This window comes from Vipera ursinii (assembly GCF_947247035.1).
Source record: "Vipera ursinii genome assembly, chromosome: 12".
Classification (NCBI taxonomy): domain Eukaryota; kingdom Metazoa; phylum Chordata; class Lepidosauria; order Squamata; family Viperidae; genus Vipera; species Vipera ursinii.
In genome coordinates, this window is record NC_139525.1 from 20,156,015 (window position 1) to 20,177,988 (window position 21,974).

The window sequence follows — 21,974 nt, forward strand, 5'->3', positions numbered from 1 at the left end:
TAGCCTGACAGAGGCATGTAATATCGAGAAGGGCACAAGGCAAGGGTGTCCGTTATCGCCCTTGTTATTTGTGTTAACATTAGAGATATTATTGGTTAAAATACGGAATTCGGAAAAAATTAAGGGGATACAAATTAGAGATCAGGATTATAGATTGAGAGCATTCGCAGATGATCTGGTTGTTACAGTCACCCAGCCAGAGAACTCTGTTGTGGACCTGATGGAGATAATAACACAATATGGGAAGGTTTCTGGATTCAAAGTTAATATACAGAAAACCAAAATTTTGGCCAGAAATATGACAGTTTCGCAAAAGGCTCTCTTAGAAGGATTAACTGGATTTGAGATTGTTAAAAGGGTTAAATATTTGGGGGTGCTTTTGTCGCCCTCTAATACAAAGTTATATAAAAATAATTATGAAAAACTATGGGGGAAAATTCAAAAAGAACTGGAGAGTTGGGAAAAATTGCAATTGTCTTTGTTGGGACGGATTGCAGCAGTGAAAATGAATGTCCTGCCTAAATTTTTATTTTTATTTCAAATGATACCTATTCTTAAGAAAGACTCTAATTTGGAGGAATGGCAGCGAGGTATCAATAAATTTGTGTGGGCAGGGAAAAAGCCACGAGTTAAACTTAAGATTATGCAGGATACTCGTGAGAGAGGTGGCCTTAAAATGCCTAATTTTAAACTATATTATGAAGCTGCTGCATTAGTAGGAATAAGTGATTGGATTAATTTGACACAAGAGAGATTATTAAATCTTGAGGGCCATGATTTGTTGTTTGGCTGGCATGCATATTTGTTGTATGATAAGAAGGTAGACAATGTGTTTAGAGTGCATATTTTAAGACAGGCATTGCTGAGAGTTTGGAAGAAGTATAGACATAAGTTAGATTGCAAGATACCACTGTGGGCAATTCCAAAACATGCAATAGAAAATATACATGCTGGTTTCAAACATGATGTGACTACGTACAAGGAGATCCTAAGTTTGGAAAGAAATGTCTGGTGTTTGAAATCATATAGCCTCTTGCGAGAAGAGAAGGTTGTTCAAAACTGGTTTCAATATACTCAGTTACGGGCCAGATGGAAAGAAGACCAGAAAATTGTTTTACAATGACTGATGAAAATTTGATAAAGCAAATTAGAAATCAGGGTCCAGCACATATCAAACGGATATATCTTGCATTGATAGAGATTGACTCAGAAACAGAGCTTGTTAAGGATTGTATGATAAAATGGGCCCAAAACATCCAGGAAGTTATCACAATGGATACGTGGGAAAAGATTTGGGTGAGGAACGTAAAATTTACACAAGCTCAAAATCTAAGAGAGAATTTTTACAAAATGTTTTACAGATGGCATTTAGATCCTAAAAAGCTTGCAAGTATGTATCCAAATTATCAGCCTAAATGTTGGAGGTGCGGTGATGAAGATGCAACATATTTTCACATATGGTGGACATGTAAAAAGGTTAATGCTTTTTGGATAAAAGTCTGGTGGAACATGCAGAAGATCTTTAAACAGAGGATAAAGTTTTGTCCGCAACTTTTTTTGTTGGGAATAATTACAGATGCTACAGTTGTGGACACCAAGCTGATGTTGCATTTAATTACGGCAGCAAGACTTTTGATAGGTCAGTATTGGAAGAAAGAGGAACTGCCGACCATAGAAGAGTGGACTTTAAAGGTTTCTGACCTGGCTGAGATGGCGAAGATTTCGGCCTATTTGAAAGATCACTCGCAAGAACGCTATATTATGGAATGGAGAAAATGGATTGAGTTTATCCAGAACAAGTATAGGGTTAAGAAGTTTTATGTAGCATTTGAATAAGTCTTCTTTCTTTTTTTCTTTTTTTATTTTAGTTTCTTTATATATATTTAATATTACTAAGGCTTGTTTTATCCTATATAAGCTAGAGAGTGATGGATTTTAGAGTTTATAGTTGTTAGTATATGATTGTTTATGATTGCTTTATATATATATACCTTGTATTTAGCTCTGGGAAGTCGGGGGGGAGGGGGGGAGGGGGGAGAGGTAGGGGGGGAGAAGGGAGGGGGAGGGGGTTTTTAAAGGAAAATTGTATGTTAAAACTTTTCAATTAAAAAAAATAAAGAGTAGATAGCATACAATGAAAGACTGAGGGAAGGAACCAGGTCAGATTGCATGAGGGTGGGCTTGGTGGACACCAAACTGTTCCCTGGGTAGGGTCCTTGAGAGGGTCCAGGAAACAAACCTGTGAAGGAGACCAAATAGGTCTTCTTGGAACAGCAAAGCACCATTTCACTGACAAGCCACAAACTGGCACCTCTCTTCCCCACCCTGGTGCCCTCTGACTGAACTTCAGCTCCCCTGTATGTAGGTGGTTCAGCTCATGTACTCACAGAAACAGGGCATCCTGGTTTGACTAGAATCAGAATAACAGAGTTGGAAGGGCCCTTGTAGGCCATCTAATACACACACACACACACACACACACACACACACACACACACCACTCAAGCAGGAGAACCTACACCATTTCTGAGAGATGGCAATCCAGTCACTTTGTTGAGGGAAAAGTCTTCATCATGGTTCATTCCAAGCCAGGAATAAACAACATGGTGATTGCTTTAGAAAGAAAGTTGCAGTTTATTAAAGAGGAGAGCCAGACAGGAAGATGGCTCTGGAAGAAAAGAGAGAGAAAGCATCTGTAGGGAGTGAGTTTTTATACCCTCTGGGGCTTTTGTTTGGAGTTGTTTCCTGTTCCTATTTGAGGCTTTGTATTTCCTGTGTCATGTATTCTGACCTGAGTCTGGGTGTGCCCTTTTGCATCTGTTAGTTAATCCTATTATGTTCTGTCTTAGAGTTTGGGTGGGGTATGTAGATTTTAGGTGTTTTTGTCTTTTTAAGCTTCTAGCTGGGGGCCTCCAACCTTCCTGGATTATTTACATCTGCATTTCTACAGAGCTGGTTTCTGTTTGGGGGAGGGAGATTTGGGGCTATTAAAAAAACTGGGCATGCTTTTCTGCCTCTTTAAGATCCTTTGAGGAAATATATTTTTCTGCCCTTTTAATATTTCCTTTTCTGAGGGGCTGACTTCCCACATCTTGAAAGCTTCCATTGATGAAGCTCCCACAACTTCTGAAGGCAGCCTGTTCCATTGGTTGATTGTTCTCACTGACAGAAAATTTCTCCTTGTCTCTAGGTTGAATCTGTCCTTGATCAGCTTCCATTCATTATTCCTCATCTGGCCTTCAGGTGCTTTGGAAAATAGGTTGACCTCCTCCTCTCTGTGACAGCCCCTCAATATTGGAACACTGCTATCATGTCTCCCCTGGTCCTTCTCTTCACTAGTCTAGCCATGCCCAGTTCCTGTAGCCGTTCTTCATATTTTTTAGCCTCCTGATCGCCAGCTCACCTCTTTGTTCTCCGCTAGTTGGTTTTGCTGCCCACAGTTGGTTCGCCTCTCTGCTCGCCTCATTCACTTCGATGAGCCTCCACTCTCTTGGGTAGGCCTCTCTGGTGCATCTGGGCCTCTCTCAGCAGGCAAGTTTGCTGTAGGCCGCTTCTCTTGCTGGTGTTTCCCTCCTAATTTCTCCAGTCTTTTTTCTTTTTCTATGACTTATCTTTCCCTCTCCACTTCTCATACCATTTTGTCTTAGTTTAATAGCAACTTTGCTCCCTGCGATGTAACCATGCTTCATCTGTGGCCACCATTTCGAATCATAAGACTAGCATCTTACAAAACCAGAGGCAGAAAAAAAAATCTGCAGAAACCCACATCCTCACTTAAAGTGGAAATGCCATCCATGGGAATCAGAAAACATAGATAATCATGGGCAGAAACATTTGGAAAGGATCCAAACAGAAAAAACAGAATAACAGAGTTGGAAAGGACTTTGGAGGTCTTCTACTCAATCCCTCTGCTCAAGCAGGAAACCCTAACCATTTCAGACAAATGGTTATTCTTAAAAACCTCCAGTGTTGGAACAGAACAGAACAGAACAGAATAATAGAAAAGAACCTTGGAAGTCTTCTAGTCAAGCCCCCTGCTTAAGCAGGAGAACCTATACCATGTCAGACAGGTGAATGTCCAGTCTCCTCTTGAAAATCTCCAGTGATGGAGTGCCCAAGATCTCTGGGGGTAAGCTGTTCCACTGTCCTCACTGTCAGGAAGTTTCTCCTTAATTCCAGGTTGCTTCTGTCCTTGATTAGCTTCCATCCATTGTTTCTTGTCCTGCTTTGGTGCTTTGGAAAATAGGTTCACTCCTTCTTTGTGGCAGCCCCTCAAATATTGGAACACTGTTATCATTTCACCACTATTCCTTCTTTTCACTAATCTAAACATACCCAATTCCTGCAACCGATCTTCATATCTTTTAGCCTCCAGTCCCCTAATCATCTTTGCTGCTTTTCTCTGCACTCTTTCCAGAGTCTCAACATCTTTTTTATATTGTGAGGACCAAAACTGGATGTAGTATTCTAAGTGTGGTTTTTACTAAGGCTTTATAAAGCGGTACTAACTTTTCACATGATTGAATCCCTTTGATAATCCAGCCTAGGATTGCATTGGTTTTTTTGGGCTGCAGAACCACACTGCTGGCTCATATTTAAATGATTGTCCACTAGGACTCCAAGATCCTTCTTGCAGTTGCTGCTATTGAGCCAAGTTTCACCCAAGTTTCACATTTGGTTTTTCTTGTCTAAGTGTAAAACCTTATGTAGGAAGAAAAGTCTTCATCATCCAAGCAGGGAATAAACATGGCAACTGCTTTGGGAAGAAGGTTGTAGTTTATTGCAGAGGAAAGCCAGACAGAAAGATGGATCCAACAGAAAAAAGGGACTGACCACATGTGGGTAGTGAGTTTTTATACCCCCTGGACTCTATTGTTTGGAGTTATTTCCTGTTTCAAGCTTTGTATTTCCTTTGTCACGTATTCTGTCCTGAGACTAGGTGTGCCTCTCTAGGATTCTTGATGGTTGTGGGTATGTCCTATTATGTCCCATGGGGCTGTGGCTGATGTTGACTCTAGAGATCTTTCTTCTTAATCCCAGTTTCCTGACAAGATTATCACCTCTGCATTCCTGCAGACTTGGTTTCTGCTTGGGACAGAGAGACCTGGGGGCAGGGTTGGTTTCTGCTTTTAAAATCCTTTAGGGAAATATATTCTGCCCTTTTAATATTTCCTTCTCTGGGGAGCTGACTTCCCACACTTACTTTTCTCTACATTGAATTTTATTTTGTTAGATAGGGCCCAGTGTTCAAGTCTGTCTAGATCCATCTGGATGTTGGCTATTTCTGCCAACTTAGCATCATCTGTGTCAGAAACCACTTCAATCCACATCTTAAGAAAGAAGAACTCTTGACGACAAGGTTGTCCAAGCAGGAACTTTTACTAAGACATAGATGATAGACAGGATCTGAGGAATCCCCTCACAGATCGATATTTTTAAAGTGTCCCCAAGCAAACTCCACACCTCAGTTTATTCGGTCAATTCTGGATAGGCCAAGTTCCTCGTGGGAAGAGGAGAAACATCAGTCCATTCGTAGCAGAATCATTCCCACCCCCTCACATTCCATCTGGAGAAACCAGAGGGTTTCATTCCACCCCCCTTTCTTAGTTGCCTGTAAGATGAGGGGGAAAATGCCTCTCATTGAACTTATTGTGATGGATAGCAGGCAGGTGAAATAAACAAAAGATTACATTTGAGGAAGGAAGCAAAAGCAATAAAAACCCATGCTTGTTCCCTCTCCTCCTTGGGAATGGCAGAATCCAGGGGGGGGGGTGTTGAGATTTGGGTTTGCACAGAAAAGACAGTTAGAAATGAAATATAAATGGATTTTGACTTCCTGCAAATTTGATAAGTTCTCCTTTCCCCTCATCTAAATTATTGATGAAGAAATGGAAGAGTCCTGGGCCTAAAACAGAACCTTGGGGTACCCTGCTGCTTACTTCCCTCCATGTAGATGTGGTTTCATTGAGGACTATGTGTTGAGTGCGGTTGGCCAGAGACAGAGAAAGGAGGCACACTTTGGGAAAACGGGGCAGGGAGACAGGAAACCAAATGCTATGAAGGGCTAGGCCAGGATGATGCCAAAGAGAGCTACAACTTGAATTTAGAACCTGTGATCGTTTTCTCTGGTGCTAGAAAGACCCAGGCTGTGAGGAAGATCTGATGGAATGAAGAGAATCTTTGGCTCCCAGACAAGTGATTCCATGTGACCCTTTGGGTGAGCAGCTGCACGTAGGAGCTGCCTGCTCGTGTCTCTCCACCATTAATTAAGGCCCCTTCATTCAGCTCAGTGTCAAAATATCCATTTCCATCTGTAATTCCCACCTCACTTCAGCACCAGTTTCAATGGGGGTCATAAGCAGAAAGGGAAAGAGCAGAATAGCTGTGCCAACAGTTTGCAGGCCTGGACAAGGGTGTGGGAGGAAGGCCTGCTGTGAAGTGTGGATGGCAACTGACCACACTTTCTTTTCTTCCTTACTTGACATTTCCATGCGCAGAATCATTTTGGGTTGACATCTGTGATGCTTCCCCCTAATTTACAAGTTCTCAGCTTTCTGTAATTGCTTTCTGGGAAGCTGATTCCTCAACTACCACATTCAGTGATTTAATTAGTAGACCACAATGAAAACTGCAGTGTTTACATTCCCAGACAGAAGAATACACATCTTGTATTCTTTATTTATTTATTGTATTCTTTATTTCTGCATTGAGGGCACTATATAAAGCCCTCTCATTTTTTCTATTTTCAAATTGTGCTATGGTAATAAAACCCATCCAGCAAGCTGGGGGAAAAAAGTCAATTTTTCTATCCAGTTGTGCAGCTTAGTCCCAGTGATAGGCTACCCAGCTGGAATTATCAACTGGACATTGGCTGAATTGGAACACCTAGACCGGAAAACACGTAAACTTTTGAACATGCACCATGCTCTACATCCACGAAGTGACATCGACAGATTGTACCTGCCAAGAAGAATAAGGGGCAGAGGGCTACTTCAAATCCACCAAACAAAGAAGAAAAGGGGCAGAGGGCTACTTCAAATCCACCAAACAAAGAAGAAAAACAAAGTTTGAATGACTATGTGAATCAAGGTACAGAAAAATTGCTGCAGGCTGTGAAAACAGAGAGCATTATCAAAATAACAGAAACAAAGGCAGAATATAAGGAAAAACGGCTGGATGATAGATTAAATAGATGGAAAACCAAAGCTTTGCATGGACAACATTTGAAAAACATTGAAGGAAAATGTGATAACAACTTGACATGGGCATGGCTTAAGATGGGAACCATCAAGAAAGAAACAGAAGGCTTAATACTGGCTGCTCAAGAACAAGCACTACAAACTAATGCCATGAAAGCAAAGATACAAAAATCTACTGACAATCCAAATTGCCAACTTTGCAACAACAAAGCTGAAACTGTTTCACATTTAATATGTGAGTGCAGCAAAATCGCGCAAACTTTTTACTTTTACTTTACTTTTATTAAATTTGTATACTGCCCTTCTCCCGAAGGACTCAGGGCGGTGAACAGGGCATATATAAATAACAAATACAAAAATTAAAAAGGAATTAAACAAATGCCCAGTTAAAAAATACAATAACAATAAAAGACCCATTAAAAACCCTAACGTTCCCCATCAGGCCAGACCAGCTAGTTCAAATAAGTGGGTCTTCAGACCGCGCCGGAAGGAGCGAAGGTCCGATGCCATCTGGAGTTCAACCGGCAGTTGGTTCCATAGCGCCGGAGCGCCCACAGAGAAGGCCCTCCCCCTGGGGGCCACCAGTCGACATTCCCTGACCGGAGGCACCCTGAGGAGGCCCTCTCTGTGGGAACGCACAGGGAGGAGGGGAGTTGACGCCGGCAGCAGGTGGTCCTCAAGGTACCCTGGACCCATGCCATGTAAGGACTTGAAGATCATAACCAAAACCTTGAATCTCACCCGGAAGACAACTGGGAGCCAATGCAGCCGGTGGCACCCTGAGGAGACCCTCTCTGTGGGAGTGTATTGGGCGGAGGGAAGTTGATGCCGGCCGCAGGTGCTCCCCAAGGTATACCAGCACCTTGAACCTCACCCGGAAGACAACTGGGAGCCAATGCAGCTCGCGGAGCAGAGGTGTAACATGGGAGTATCGGGAGACTCCCAACACAACTCTCGCGGCTGCATTCTGTACCAGTTGGAGCCTCCGAGTGGTCTTCAAGGGCAGCCCCATGTAGAGAGCGTTGCAGTAGTTCAAACGAGAGGTCACGAGCGCATGAGTGACCGTACGCAGGGCATCCCGGTCTAGATAGGGCCGCAACTGGCGCACCAGGCGAACCTGGGCGAAAGCCTCCCTAGTCACGGCTACTATATGGTCTTCCAGAGTAAGCCGTGAATCTAGGAGGACTCCCAGGTTGCGAGCCCTATCCACGGGGGGTAAGGACTCACCCCCCCATAAGAAGAGGTGGAATATTTTGAATGTCCCGGGATGCCGGAATGCACAGCCACTCAGTCTTGTCAGGGTTGAGCTGAAGTCCCCATCCAGGCCCGAAGCGCCTCCAGGCAACGGGACATCACATCGAGGGCATCACTGGGGTGGTTTGGGGTCGAAATGAAAAGTTGGGTATCATCAGCATACTGATGATACCCAACTCCAAAACCACGAATGATCTCACCCAGCGGTTTCATGTAGATGTTGAACAGGAGAGGCGAGAGGACCGACCCCTGAGAAACTCCACAAACGAGAGTCCTAGGGGTCGACCTCTGCCTCCCTGCCAACACCGACTGTGAGCATCCCAGGAGATAGGAGGAGAACCACTGAAGAACTGTGCCTCCCACTCCCAATACCCTGAGACGCCGCAGCAGGATACTATGGTCGATGGTATCGAAAGCCGCCGAGAGGTCTAATAGGACAAGGACAGAGGAATGTCCTCTGTCCCGGGCCCTCCAGAGATCATTCACCAGAGCGACCAATGCCGTCTCCGTGCTGTACCCGGGCCTGAAACCCGATTGGAACGGGTCTAGATAATCCGCTTCATCCAGGACCAGGGGAAGCTGATGCGCCACCACACTCTCAACAACCTTCGCAAGAAAGTGAAGGTTGGAGACTGGACGAAAGTTATTCAACACAGCTGGGTCCAGAGCAGGCTTCTTGAGGAGAGGTCTCACCACCGCCTCCTTCAAGACGGCGGGGAAATTACCCTCACTCAAAGAAGCAGATATAACCGCCTGGAACCAGCCTCGTGTCCTCTCCCGAGCTGCATAAACCAGCCAAGAAGGGCACGGGTCCAATAAACATGTGGTGGAGCTCAGCCTCTCCATAATCCTGTCCACTTCCTCAGGGGTCACAGAATCAAACTCCTCCCAGATAACATCGACAAGACCGCCCGTGTCCTGATCGTCAGTTGGAATCCAGACCGGTTCGAATCCGAGCGATTTTATCCAGCAGATGTTGACCAAACTCCTCGGCACGACCCTGCAAGGGTTCCTCCCTCACCTCCTGATTAAGGAGGGAGCGAGTCACCCTAAACAGGGCGGCCAGGCGATTATCTGCGGACGCGATGAGGGCAGAGAAGTAATTACTCCTCGCCGCCCTCATTGCTGCAAGATAAGACCTAATAAAGGTTCTTAGTCGCAACCGGTCGGATTCAGATCGACTGGACCTCCAACAGCTCTCTAGGCCCCGTTTCCGACGCTTCATCTCTTGGAGCTCCATAGAGAACCATGGAGCTCGTTGGGATCTGCACCGGGTCAGGGGCCGCAAGGGTACAACTCGGTCAAGTGCCCCAGTTGCCGCCCTTTCCCAGGCTTCCACTAGGGTATCCACCGAGTTGTGAGCAACGGAGGCAGGTGGGGACCCCAGCGCTGCCTGGAACCTATCAGGATCCATTAAGCATCCGGGGCGGTACAATCTAATTGGCTCCGTACCCCCACGGCGGGGGGTGGCAAAATGGAAGACCAGCCGCAGGAGGTAATGATCGGTCCATGACAGGGGCATAATGAATGGAGAGCCCCCACCAAGATCATCAAACCACCGTCCAGATAAGAAAACCAGGTCAAGGGTGTGGCCTCCCTCATGAGTTGGTTCAGAAATTACTTGCGTCAGGTCCATGGCCGTCATGGAAGCCATGAACTCCCGAGCTAACTCATCCCAGGGATGGTAGATTGAAGTCACCCAAAACTATAAGTTTGGGGAACTCAATCACCAACCCAGAGAGGACATCGAGTAGCTCGGGCAGGGCTGCCGCTGCGTGACTAGGCGAAAAGTACACCAGCAGCAAGCCCAACTGCGCCCCCGGACCAAATCTCAAAAAGAGAGACTCACACCCGACTATCTGAGGAACGGTGGTCTCCCGCGGACATAAGGTCTCCCTAATAGCTACCGCCACACCCACACCCCTACCTTGAGCTCGGGGCCGGTGTAGCACCTGGAAACCTGGTGGGCAGTGTTCTGAACCAGCCCTCTTCTGGCCTTGTAAAGGCAAACCCCTATTTAAGAAGAAGAGACTGGAGAGCTTCCAAGGCTAAAAGGCATCTGCCAAGATTTAATTACGCAGTTAACAAAAACACAAGAGCTTGTCTTCTCAAGCGGAAAAGTTGCTTTCAGCAACCAGCCCCTCCCCAAACACTCCTTTTATAGAGAGCTCAGGGCGTGGTCTCCCTGTGCCTCCTCCCGAGGAGTCTCACAGCCTTTCTTTGTTTGTTCCTGCTCGACTGCCTCCTGCGTCGGGCGTCCTTGAACAGGGCCAGCTGTGGGTCATCTTCCTCCGCACTCTCGGGCTCACGCAGCTGAGAAGAGGTCCCCGGCTGAGGGCTCTGCAAAGCCTCCAAATCATCATCAGCCGGTTCGTTTCCCTCCTCCCCCACATCTGAGTCATCCGATACATCGGAGCCGGCTGTCGGACCCACAGGCTGGCCCTGAGTCACAACAGGCAGAGATCAACCAAAGGGACCCCACCCTCTGGGCCCAACCAAGTCTCCGTGATGCAAGCCAGGTCCGCATGCTCACCCTCAACTAAATCCCGAACAAGGGGAGCTTTATTAACCACGGACCTGGCATTCAGGTACACCAGCCGGAGCTCAGGAGGCTGCACATCCTCACTCCCGGGACCTCGGGGAAGAAACAGAGGGTCGGAGCGCCTCACCGCTTGCAAGTAGCGGAGACGACCCCCCCGGTAACGATACGGCCCTCTGTTTATGCACCTGCTGCCATTTCCCAGCGTCGTGGGAATCGGTAGTCCCACGACCCGCTCCAGAGCCCCAGAGGCAACCACACCCCGCTCTCCCCCCGCGCGGTCAGACCCAGGCCTGGCCTGAGCCACGGTTGATTGACCACCCCCATAGCCAAACAACCCCCACCCACTCCCACCCCTCTCCCTAACCCCATTAAAAATTTTGCTAAAAAGTTAACCAGGGGCCTCCTATTAAATTTATATTGAAGGCCCCTGCCCCTGCCCGGCCATCTCTCAGGGTCCCAACAATCGGGCCCTTCATCAAGATTGGAGGTATTAAAAAAGGCGGGTCGCACCCCCCCCCCCCCGTCCTCTCACTGATTACAAAGCTAGACATGAACGAGTTGCTAAACTAATCCACTGGGCATTGTGTAAAAAACACAACTTGCCTGTGTCCGAAAAGTCATGGGAACATAGGGTAGAAAAAGTTGTGGAGAATGAGAGGGTGAAGATCTTGTGGGACTTCCGAATACAGACAGATCACCATTTGGAACACAACACGCCAGTTATCACATTTGTAGAGAACCGAAGCATACAGCTGATTGATACTGCTGTACCAGATGCCAGAGTCGAAGAAAAAGAACTGGAAAAAATTACAAAATACCGCGACCTGGCCATCGAAACTGCACAATTATGGATGAAGTGTGTAACAGTGATACCCATTGTCATTGGGGCACTACGTCCAAAAACTTTACAAAACTTTACAAGAAATTGCAACTTCCTGCAATAACTCCAGCAAAGCTACAAAAAACTGTGCTACTCGGAACATCTTACATTTTAAGGAGATACCTGGTTGATACCTAGGATGCTGGCAGCAGCCCGTGTCAACCATTAGTGCCAGTCAATATGAGTGTTCAGTTGACTGAGTTTATTTATTTATTTATTTGATTTATATACCGCCCTTCTCCTGAAGGACTCAGGGCGGTGTACAGGGCAATAAAATAAGAATACATTAGTTAAATAATTTTAAAACCCAAATCCATCAGGCCAGGCCGGCTTGTTCAAATAGATAAGTTTTTAGATCACGCCGGAAGGAGCGAAGGTCGGGGGCCATCCGGAGTTCAGCTGGTAAGCAGTTCCAAAGGATTGGTGCACCCACAGAGAATGCTCTCCCCCTGGGGGTCACCAGCCGACATTCTCTGACCGGTGGTACCCTGAGGAGGCCCTCTCTGTGGGAACGTACAGGACGGAGGGACATTGACGCCGGCAGTAGGTGCTCCTGTAGGTAATCCGGACCCATGCCATGTAGGGCTTTGTATGTCATCACCAGCACCTTGAATTTCACTCGGAAGGCAACTGGAAGCCAGTGCAGCTCACGGAGCAGAGGTGTAATATGGGAGTATCGGGAGACCCCCAAAAGAACTCGTGCAGCTGCACTCTGTACCAGCTGAAGCTTCCGAGTAGTTCTCAAGGGCAGCCCCATGTAAAGAGCATTGCAGTAGTCTAGACGAGAGGTCACAAGTGCATGGGTGACTGTACGCAAGGCATCCAGGTCCAGATAGGGTCGCAACTGGCGCACCAGACGAACCTGGGCGAAGGCCCCTCTAGTCACAGCTCCTATATGATCTTCTAAGGAGAGCTGTGAATCTAAGAGGACACCCAGATTGCGAGCCTTATCTACGGGGGGTAATAACTCACCCCCAATATTAAGAGATGGAATAATCTGAATTTCCTGACATGCCGGTATGTACAGCCATTCAGTCTTGTCTGGGTTGAGTTGAAGCCTGTTCCTCCCCATCCAGACCGGACCGCTTCCAGGCAACGGGACATCACGTCGAGGGCATCACTGGGGTGGTTTGGGGTCGAGATGAAAAGCTGGGTGTCATCAGCATACTGATGATATCCCACTCCAAAACCACGGATGATCTCACCTAGCGGCTTCATATAGATGTTAAACAGGAGAGGTGAGAGGACCGACCCCTGAGGAACTCCATAAATGAGAGGTCTCGGGGTCGATCTCTGCCCACCCGCCAACACCCACTGTGAACGTTCCAGAAGGTAGGAGGAGAACCACTGAAGAACAGTGCCTCCCACTCCCAAGTTTCATGTTTTATGAATAAAAGTTTAATAATAATAATAATAATAATAATAATAATAATAATAATAATAATAATAATAATAATAATAATACAAATCACTAGTCTACAAGGACAGATTATTTATCTAGGGTCTGCAATCTGTGTGTCAGAATCCATTTATATCACATTTCATAAATGTATAGGTAGAACAATGTGCTTATTCTGGGGATTCTGCCATCTCTCTGAGGGGGGGGGAGAGGATGGTTACTTAAAGCGATCTTCAAACAACAGGGAACGTTTGAACTGGGGGAGGGAGGGGGACAGACAGATCTGGATTGCATCTTCATTTACAAGTAAAAAGGAAAGCAATAACCATAAAACCAAGGAGAGTTCCCTTTCCCATGGAAGGGCCTGACACCTAAGTACTGATGAGAGCCTGACCAAATGGATGAGGGGAGGGGCTGAAATGGGAATGCTTTATATAGGATTGAAATGTAACTTTGTTAGATTCCGTCTTGTATTGCCACAATCGATTCCATCCTAGTAAACATTTTCCTTTTGGACTAAACTTGCATCCAAGAGTTCTTATTTCCTAAGATGTGGATTGAGGTGGGTCCTGACAGTAGACAGAATCTGCTTTAAGAGTCAACCTGGAAGGGAAAACCTTACCGGGGGACTTTGCAACAAATACAATGTCTGGCGACGAAGCAAGAGAGGAGGGAAGCCCCATGGAGGGGGAGTCTTCCCCCCAAGTGGAATCCCAGAGACGATGGGAAGCTGAAGCAGCATATTCCCCCGGGGAAGAAGCAGTGGAGCAGTACGACTGAAAACCCCGATGGTCGATGGGCGTTGGAAGGAAAAGTGAGTGGGAAAAGGCTTCAGGAGAAGCGACCCTGAGGCACAGTAACCACCAACTGGAATGGAGGCAAGAGATGGAGAGTTCCCTGCACGCCAGTGAGGAGGAGCGGATCCTGGAAAGGGCCATTGATCTGATGAAAGCAACCCTGAGCTCACTGAGGGAGGAGAGAGCTGAAAATCGCAACCGAGGCAGCGCCTGGGAACACAACTGGAAAGGTAACGGAGGGGATCCAACACCTGAAACCCCGGGGCCATCCAATGGAACAGGAATTGCTGCCGCAGCAGTACCCCCCCAGAACCACAGACGGGGACCAGGATGAGGAGCGATACTGACCACGGCGCAGACAACGCTCCAGCCAAAGACTCCCGCCCCTGGAAGTCAAATTCAAGGGGGAGCCATCACGACTGGGATTTTTCCTAACCCAAGTCCTCAGCTACATGGAAGAGTACGGACGGGACATCCCCAGTGACAAAACACGCATCCGAATTGTGCAATCTGCCTTGGACGGGATGGCTGCAGACTGGGTGGTGAACTTGCATGACTCCAATGCCCCAGAACTCAACGACTTCAACCGATTCATGTCATCTTTGAGGCGGCGGTTCGAGGATCCTTTGGCTGACCGTAAGGCCCGGGAGAGAATCAAAACGGTGAGGCAGGGCAGGCGAGCAGTGGCTGATTATACCCAAGAATTCCGAGCCATTGCCAGCAAGCTGAACTGGCCAGAAGACATACTCCTTAGCCACTTCAAAGACGGTCTAAACTACGACCTGTATGATGCTTGCCTGCCTCGAGGAGACCCACCCCATCTCGACGACTGGTACATCCTGGCAGAGGAAGTGGAAATATACCTACTGAAGAGACACTACAGAGGAAAACCATGGGGCCGCCTGCCACCCGAGCAAACACACGAGGGGGAAAAACCACCAGCCACAGCCAAAAAATCAACAGGTTGCTTCAACTGTGGGAGAGAGGGCCACCGTGCTGCAGAATGTTGTTCAAAAGCCCCCCCACGAAAACCAGAGGCATCATCCTCCAAGAAGCCGGGGAAGCCCCAAGGCAACACAAAAGAATCTTCCATGAAGGGGACAGAGGCTGTAGAGTCCACAATTCCTGCCAGGAACTGGGACTGGACTCCGGCCTGCACGGCAGGGGCGGTGGACAACTCGGAAGACAGCTCAGAGGGAGAACCATTGGTAAGTGGACCCCTTCCACCCATACTTAAGACAGTGACTATATTAGCTTCCCCTATGCCTGAAGCAGCCAAAATAAAAGCTCTGATAGACTCTGGGTGCATCCGCTGCCTTATCAGCCCAACGCTGGTGGACAGATTGAGCATCCCAGTGAGGAGGCTAAAACAACCAATCTCTTTTAGTCAATTAGATGGGACAATAGCAGGGGGAGGACCAGCCACCCTAGCCACTTTACCAATCCATCTATCACTGGGGCCCCATGAGGAGGACGTAACATTTATAGTGGCCCCAGGCATGGAATGCCCAATGATTCTAGGACTGGAATGGCTGAAGAAATGGAACCCCGGGATAAACTGGAGGACAGCAGAACTCAATTTCCCAAAGGGGGGGCAAAAGAACTTAGACTCCAAAAGCACCCCCCCAACCCAGAGGGAGGAGACAGCAGCAGTGGGGAAAGAGAAGGGATTACCGGAGGAAAACCTGGCTGAGGTTTTCAGTGAGGAAAGAGCAGATGAGCTTCCCCCCCACCGCCCCACAGACTGCACCATAGAATTCAAACCTGGGGCAAAACTCCCAAAACCCAGGATGTATGCCATGAGCCCAAGGGAAATGGCAGAAATGGAAAGATTCATAAAGAAAAACTTGGAAAGAGCCTGCCAAACCCAAAGTAGCCGCCCCGGTTCTGTTCAGGGAGTAGAAGGATGGGTCTTTTCGCTTGGTTGTGGATTATAGAAATTTGAACACAATTAGTGAATGTAATCTGTACCCCCTTCCCCTGATGAAGGATATGCTATCCCACCTATCGAAAGGAAAGATTTTTACCAAACTAGACCTGAGGGAAGCATACTACCGTATTAGGAGCAAGGAAGGAGATGAATGGAAGACTGCATTCAACTGCCCAATGGGGTGCTATCAATTCAAAGTATTGCCATTCGGACTGCAAGGGGCCCCCGCAGTCTTTATGCAATTAATTAATGACGTACTGAAAGAGCACCTATATAAGGGGGTCCTGGTTTACCTCGATGACATCCTTATCTTCACAGAAACCAAAGAGGAACATATCAAACTAGTCAGAGCAGTCCTAAAGAAGTTGTGAGCTGCCCACTTATATGCTAAATTATCGAAGTGTGAATTCCATCAGGAAAAAATCGACTACCTGGGATATCGCATATCTCCAGAGGGCATCGAAATGGACCCTGAGAAGGTCAGGGCAGTACTAGAGTGGGCACCCCCTGCACACGGAAGCAATTGCAAAGTTTCCTGGGGTTTGCAAACTTCTACCACCAATTCATCCCCGCATTTGGCCAAATAGCCATGCCCCTCACAAATTTGTTGAAAACGAAGGGGGGGGTCACCCGTGAAACCCAGCCAGCCTCTAAAATGGTCAATGGAATGTCAAGCAGCATTTGAGAGGCTAAAGAGACTTTTTTCTGCTGAACCTGTCCTAAAACACCCAGATCCCGACAAACCTTTTGTAATACAGGCAGATGCGAGTGATGTAGCGGTAGGAGCCGTACTATTACAAGAAAATGATGGGGGGACGTTGCAACCATGCGCATACACATCCAGAAAACTCACAGAAACAGAACAACGCTGGCCAATATGGGAAAAAGAGGCATTCTCATTGAGGTGGGCATTACTAACATGGCACCAATTTTTAGAAGGAAATAAAATACCTTTCCAGGTCTGGACAGACCAGAAGAATTTGGAAGCACTAAAAACGCCCAGGAAGCTCACTCCTAAGCAAGCCCGCTGGTCCCAACACTTTCACCGATTCAATTTCACTCTCAAACACTTACCAGGGGAAAGAACTTCCTGGCAGATGCATTATCCCACATGCCCCAATATAACAGCACAAGAGTTACTGACTTTAAACCACTTGTACCGGAACAACAACTGGCAGCACCAGTCACCACCAGGGCACAAGAAAAAATGAAGCTGAAGGTAGATAGCCAAACTGGAATAGAATTCAGGAAATCTTTGGAAAGTGATGAATGCTTCCAGAAAAATAAACATGTGTGCACAATTAAAGATGGACTGCCATGGGTGGGGGAGAAGCTATATATACCGGCCACACAGAGAATCAATTTCATGCAACTGTGCCATGATACAAAATCAGCAGGACACTTTGGCTTTGTAAAAACCTTACACTTAACTAAAAGGCAATTTTGGTGGCCATCTATGAAAAAGGACATAGAAAGCTATGTGGGTAGCTGTCAAATTTGCGCGATGGCCAAAAGACTGCAAGGGAAACCGCCAGGTCTGTTACAACCGGTGGCAAACCCCTCAGCCCCATGGAAAGAAATAGCCATGGATTTTATCGTAGAACTGCCAGAAAGTAATGGAAACACCATAGTCTGGACTGTCACATATCTGTTCTCTAAGCAAGTACATTTCATACCTTGCCAAAAAATCCCGACCGCAAAAGCATTAGCAAAACTTTTTGTACAGCATATTTACAGATTGCACGGGGTACCACAACGCATCATATCTGACAGAGGGGTGCAATTTACGTCGGCATTTTGGAAAGAATTTTTATCCCTCTTAGGAACCACCCAAGGAACTGTCATCTAGTCACCATCCTCAGACAGACGGAGCTTCTGAAAGACTTAATAATGTACTTGAACAATATCTAAGATGCTTTATTAATTTCAGCAGTCCGACTGGGCGGACCTACTGCCTTTCGCAGAAGTAGCATACAATAATGCAGTCCACTCAAGCACAGGTTACACTCCTTTTCAAGTAGCTACAGGCCAGAGTTTCAACCCAATACCAGAACTAACCCCAAAAGAACCGGTTATCCCTGATCTGAAGGAATGGATTGCTCAATTACAAAATACATGGCCAATCGTTAGGAAAGCGTTGGAAGATGCCAGAAAAGCATACAAGACACAGGCAGACAAAAAAAGAACCGATCCCACACCATTTAAGGTAGGAGAGATGGTATATTTTTCCACAAAATACCTGAAATCACTCCAACCCTGTAAAAAACTAGGACCAAAATATATTGGACCCTTTCCAATTAAAAGAATCATAAACCCAGTAACAGTTGAATTAGAACTACCCAAAAATCTTAGACGAATACACTCAACCTTCCACTGCAGTCTATTAAAGAGAGAACAACAATCACCACTACGAGCAGAAATCCCACCACCACCACCCCCCATCATGGTGGAAGGAGAACAACATTTTGAAGTGAAAAACTTCCGGTGGCGGCGCGGCGCCAGAGACAGCCTTTTCGGGCTGCCTGCGGCTCAGCTGTGTTGTTTTCACCCGAAACAGCGCTGATCAGCTGTTCGGGTGGATTGGAAGCCCCCTCCTCGGGAGAAGAGGAGGGGGTGAGGCCCCAGGTAGGGGTTGAGTTCTCCGGGGCCGCCTGAGCTTAAAGCTTGGGCGGCTGAAGGATTGAACTCCCCCGTAGCCTGGGTTGCTCCCAGCTGTTCAGCATCTCTGCTCCGTGATTTCTGGAGTGGAGCCAGGCGTTTGCGACCACCCCTGCCAGAAGGAAAGACCATGGAATAAAAGGAGCAGGCAGAGCGGTACAGGAGGATAAGGTGAAGAGGACTTTTATTTTTACTCTCTAGCTTAATGGACTTTATAAACTTAAAGTGAAAGTGCGTAACAAGTGAAAGTAAAAAGATGGCGGCTAAACCTCCCTCAAAAACTCTTCGGAGTGCTGGAACTTCTCCGGTGCAACAGACATCTTTGCAAGCTTTGCTTCCTCCTGCTGCATTGACATCGAAGGATTTACAAGATGCTCTTGAAAAACAAGCCCAGGTAATTTTGGAATCAATGGGTGATAAATTGGCAAAGATGGAGGAGAAATTGGAGAAATTGGAGGAGAGAATAGAAGAGAGGATGGAAGAGAAGTTCAGTGCGATGAGGGTAGACATTTTGTCTACAGTGCATAGTGTGGCTGAATGTGTGCAAGATCTGGATGAAAAAGTGGAAGACCTGACTCAAAAGAATGCCATATTAGAAGTAAAGGTACTGGAGAATGAAGATTTAAGAGACAAAATGGACAGAGAATTGAGTCTTGTTCAATATTATCAGATGCAGTATGCTGTTAGAATCAGAGGCTTAAAAGAAAATATTAAGGAAGACCTAAAGCAGCTGATTTCTGAGGCTCTGGAAGCAGTATTGGGTCAGCCAGCATCTGAAATAAAGGGATGCATGGATAAAGTGTTTCGTGTAAATTCATGGATTGCTAGACAGAGAAACCTACCTAGAGATGTGGTGGTTTATTTTGCAAAGAGGGAAACTAGAGATGAAGTTATTCAAGCTGCCTATGATACTATAGTTGTGATTGCTGACCAAGAAGTTTTGGTTTTAAAAGAAATTCCTCCAAAGATTTTAAGGAGAAGGAAGGATTTTGCATTTCTTGTGCAGGAGCTCAAACAACGTGATATAAGGTTCAGATGGGAGATTCCGGTTGGATTGGTGGCGATGCATGAAGGCAAAAGGTACCGTCTGGTCACTGTGACACAGGCGCGTGATTTTTATAATAATGTTTTAAAAGCAACCCCACTACCACTTCTGGAAGCTGCAAAGGGATCTGGAGAAGGAAAACTTCAAGAGGCTGAAGCTGGACAGACAGAGGAGAATGGTGCTGGAGGAGATCAAGCTACAACTTCTTTGGCTGATCCTGGAGAGCAGAGGGTGACGTGTGCTGCTTTAAAACGAGCAAAAAAAATAAAAGAACAAGATCAGCAGAAGTCTATGGAACTTTCAAAACGTACTTACAGCCAAGCAGTGGGAGGAGCACGGCCTAAAGGAGATAGTGGGCCCATTAAAGATGTGCTCCAACAGCTTTGGGATGACATGCATGGCGACTAAATTTTTAACTTGGAATGTTAATGGACTAAATTCACCACAGAAGAGGAAGAAAGTTTTTCAATATTTAAAACAATTCAAGATAGAAGTTATATGTTTGCAAGAAACGCATATTAGGGCTATGGACCAAAAGTATTTATCGAACTTAAGGTTGGGCACGCAATTTGTTGCTTCTGCAATGAATAAGAAAAATGGAGTGGTTGTTTATGTTAAAAGTGCTTTAACAGCGGACTTAATTGAAGCAGATAAGCATGGAAGATACGTTATGATAGAGTTGCTGTTAGAAGGTAAAAAGACGCTTTTAGTTGGATTATATGCTCCTAATCAACAACAAGCTGATTTTTTTAGTTTACTTCACACAAAGCTTACTCAGTTGGATTATAAATCATTTATTTTTATGGGGGACTGGAATGGTGTTTTGGATGTACAGATGGACAAGGCTGGTTCTTTTAAGCGCGTTCCAAGTCATGCTAGACTGCCTAAATCCTTTTTTGAAATGAAGGATGATTTGGAACTGCAAGATATTTGGCGTGATATACATTTGCATGAAAAGGATTATACTTTTTTTTCTGACAGACATCAATCTTTTTCCAGGATCGATTTTATTTTGCTGACTAATGACTTTTTTTCAAGGATTAAAAAGGTGAAGATATGTGCAAGAACTATTTCTGATCACAGCCCAGTCTGGCCAGAGATTAATAAGGAGAATAGAGATAGGCGCTCGTGGCGCGTAAATGAGAATTTGTTTAGAAATCAGAGAAATGTGGAAGAATGTAAACAGCTGATGAAGGATTTTTTTGAAATTAATATGAATAAGGACACTTCTATGGACATGGTTTGGGATGCTAGCAAGGCCTATATGAGAGGGGTGTTGATATATATGAACAATAAACACAGACGTACTTTGGAAGCCAGGAGGAAAGAATTGGAGAATGAAATTAAGGAAAAAGAAAAGGCTTTGATTTTGAATCCAGCGGATGTGAAGACTAAGGAGGTTATTAAGCTATTAAGAGGACAATTTGATAAATTAATGGCTGACCAAGTGGCAACCAATTTGCGGTTTGCCAGGCACAACACCTTTTGCAATGCTAATAAACCAGGTAGATGGCTAGCTTATAGACTGAGGAAAAAGCAAAGGGCTTCTAATATAGATAAAATTGAGCATAAGGGAAGGGTTGTGTTTCAACAGGATCCTATTAAGGATGCTTTTGTGGATTTTTATTCTAAATTATATGCTAAGGAGAAGATTAATGAAAAAGACATTGATGTATATTTGGAGAATGCTAGCATCCTGGTTCTTACGCAAGCACAAAAAGAGGGGATTAATCAATTGATAACAGAAGAAGAAATTCTTATAGCAATTAAGGAACTGAAGGTGGACAAGGCGCCAGGTACGGATGGTTTGACTGCGGCTTATTACAAAAATCTACAATTAGAGATGATAAAACCGTTAAAGGAACTGTTCCAGACAATTCAGAGGGGGGGGGAAAGGTGCCTCCGTCTTGGAGAACTGCTTTTATTTCTTTGATTCCGAAGGAAGACCAAGATGCTACTCAAGTTAAAAATTATAGACCGATATCACTTTTAAATACAGACTACAAGATATTTGCTAAGGTGTTGGCTAATAGACTGATGAGGGTTCTGCAACAGGTGATTCATGGGGACCAAACGGGGTTTATTAGTGGTAGGCAAATGAAAAATAATGTGAGGCATATAGTTGATGTGTTAGAGTTTTTGGAAAGGAACAAACAGATCCCTGCGGCGCTAATTATTTTAGATGCTGAAAAAGCTTTTGATCAATTGAATTGGCAATTTTTGATGAAAGTTTTAGATAAAATGAATTTTGGGGATAATTTTTTGCAACC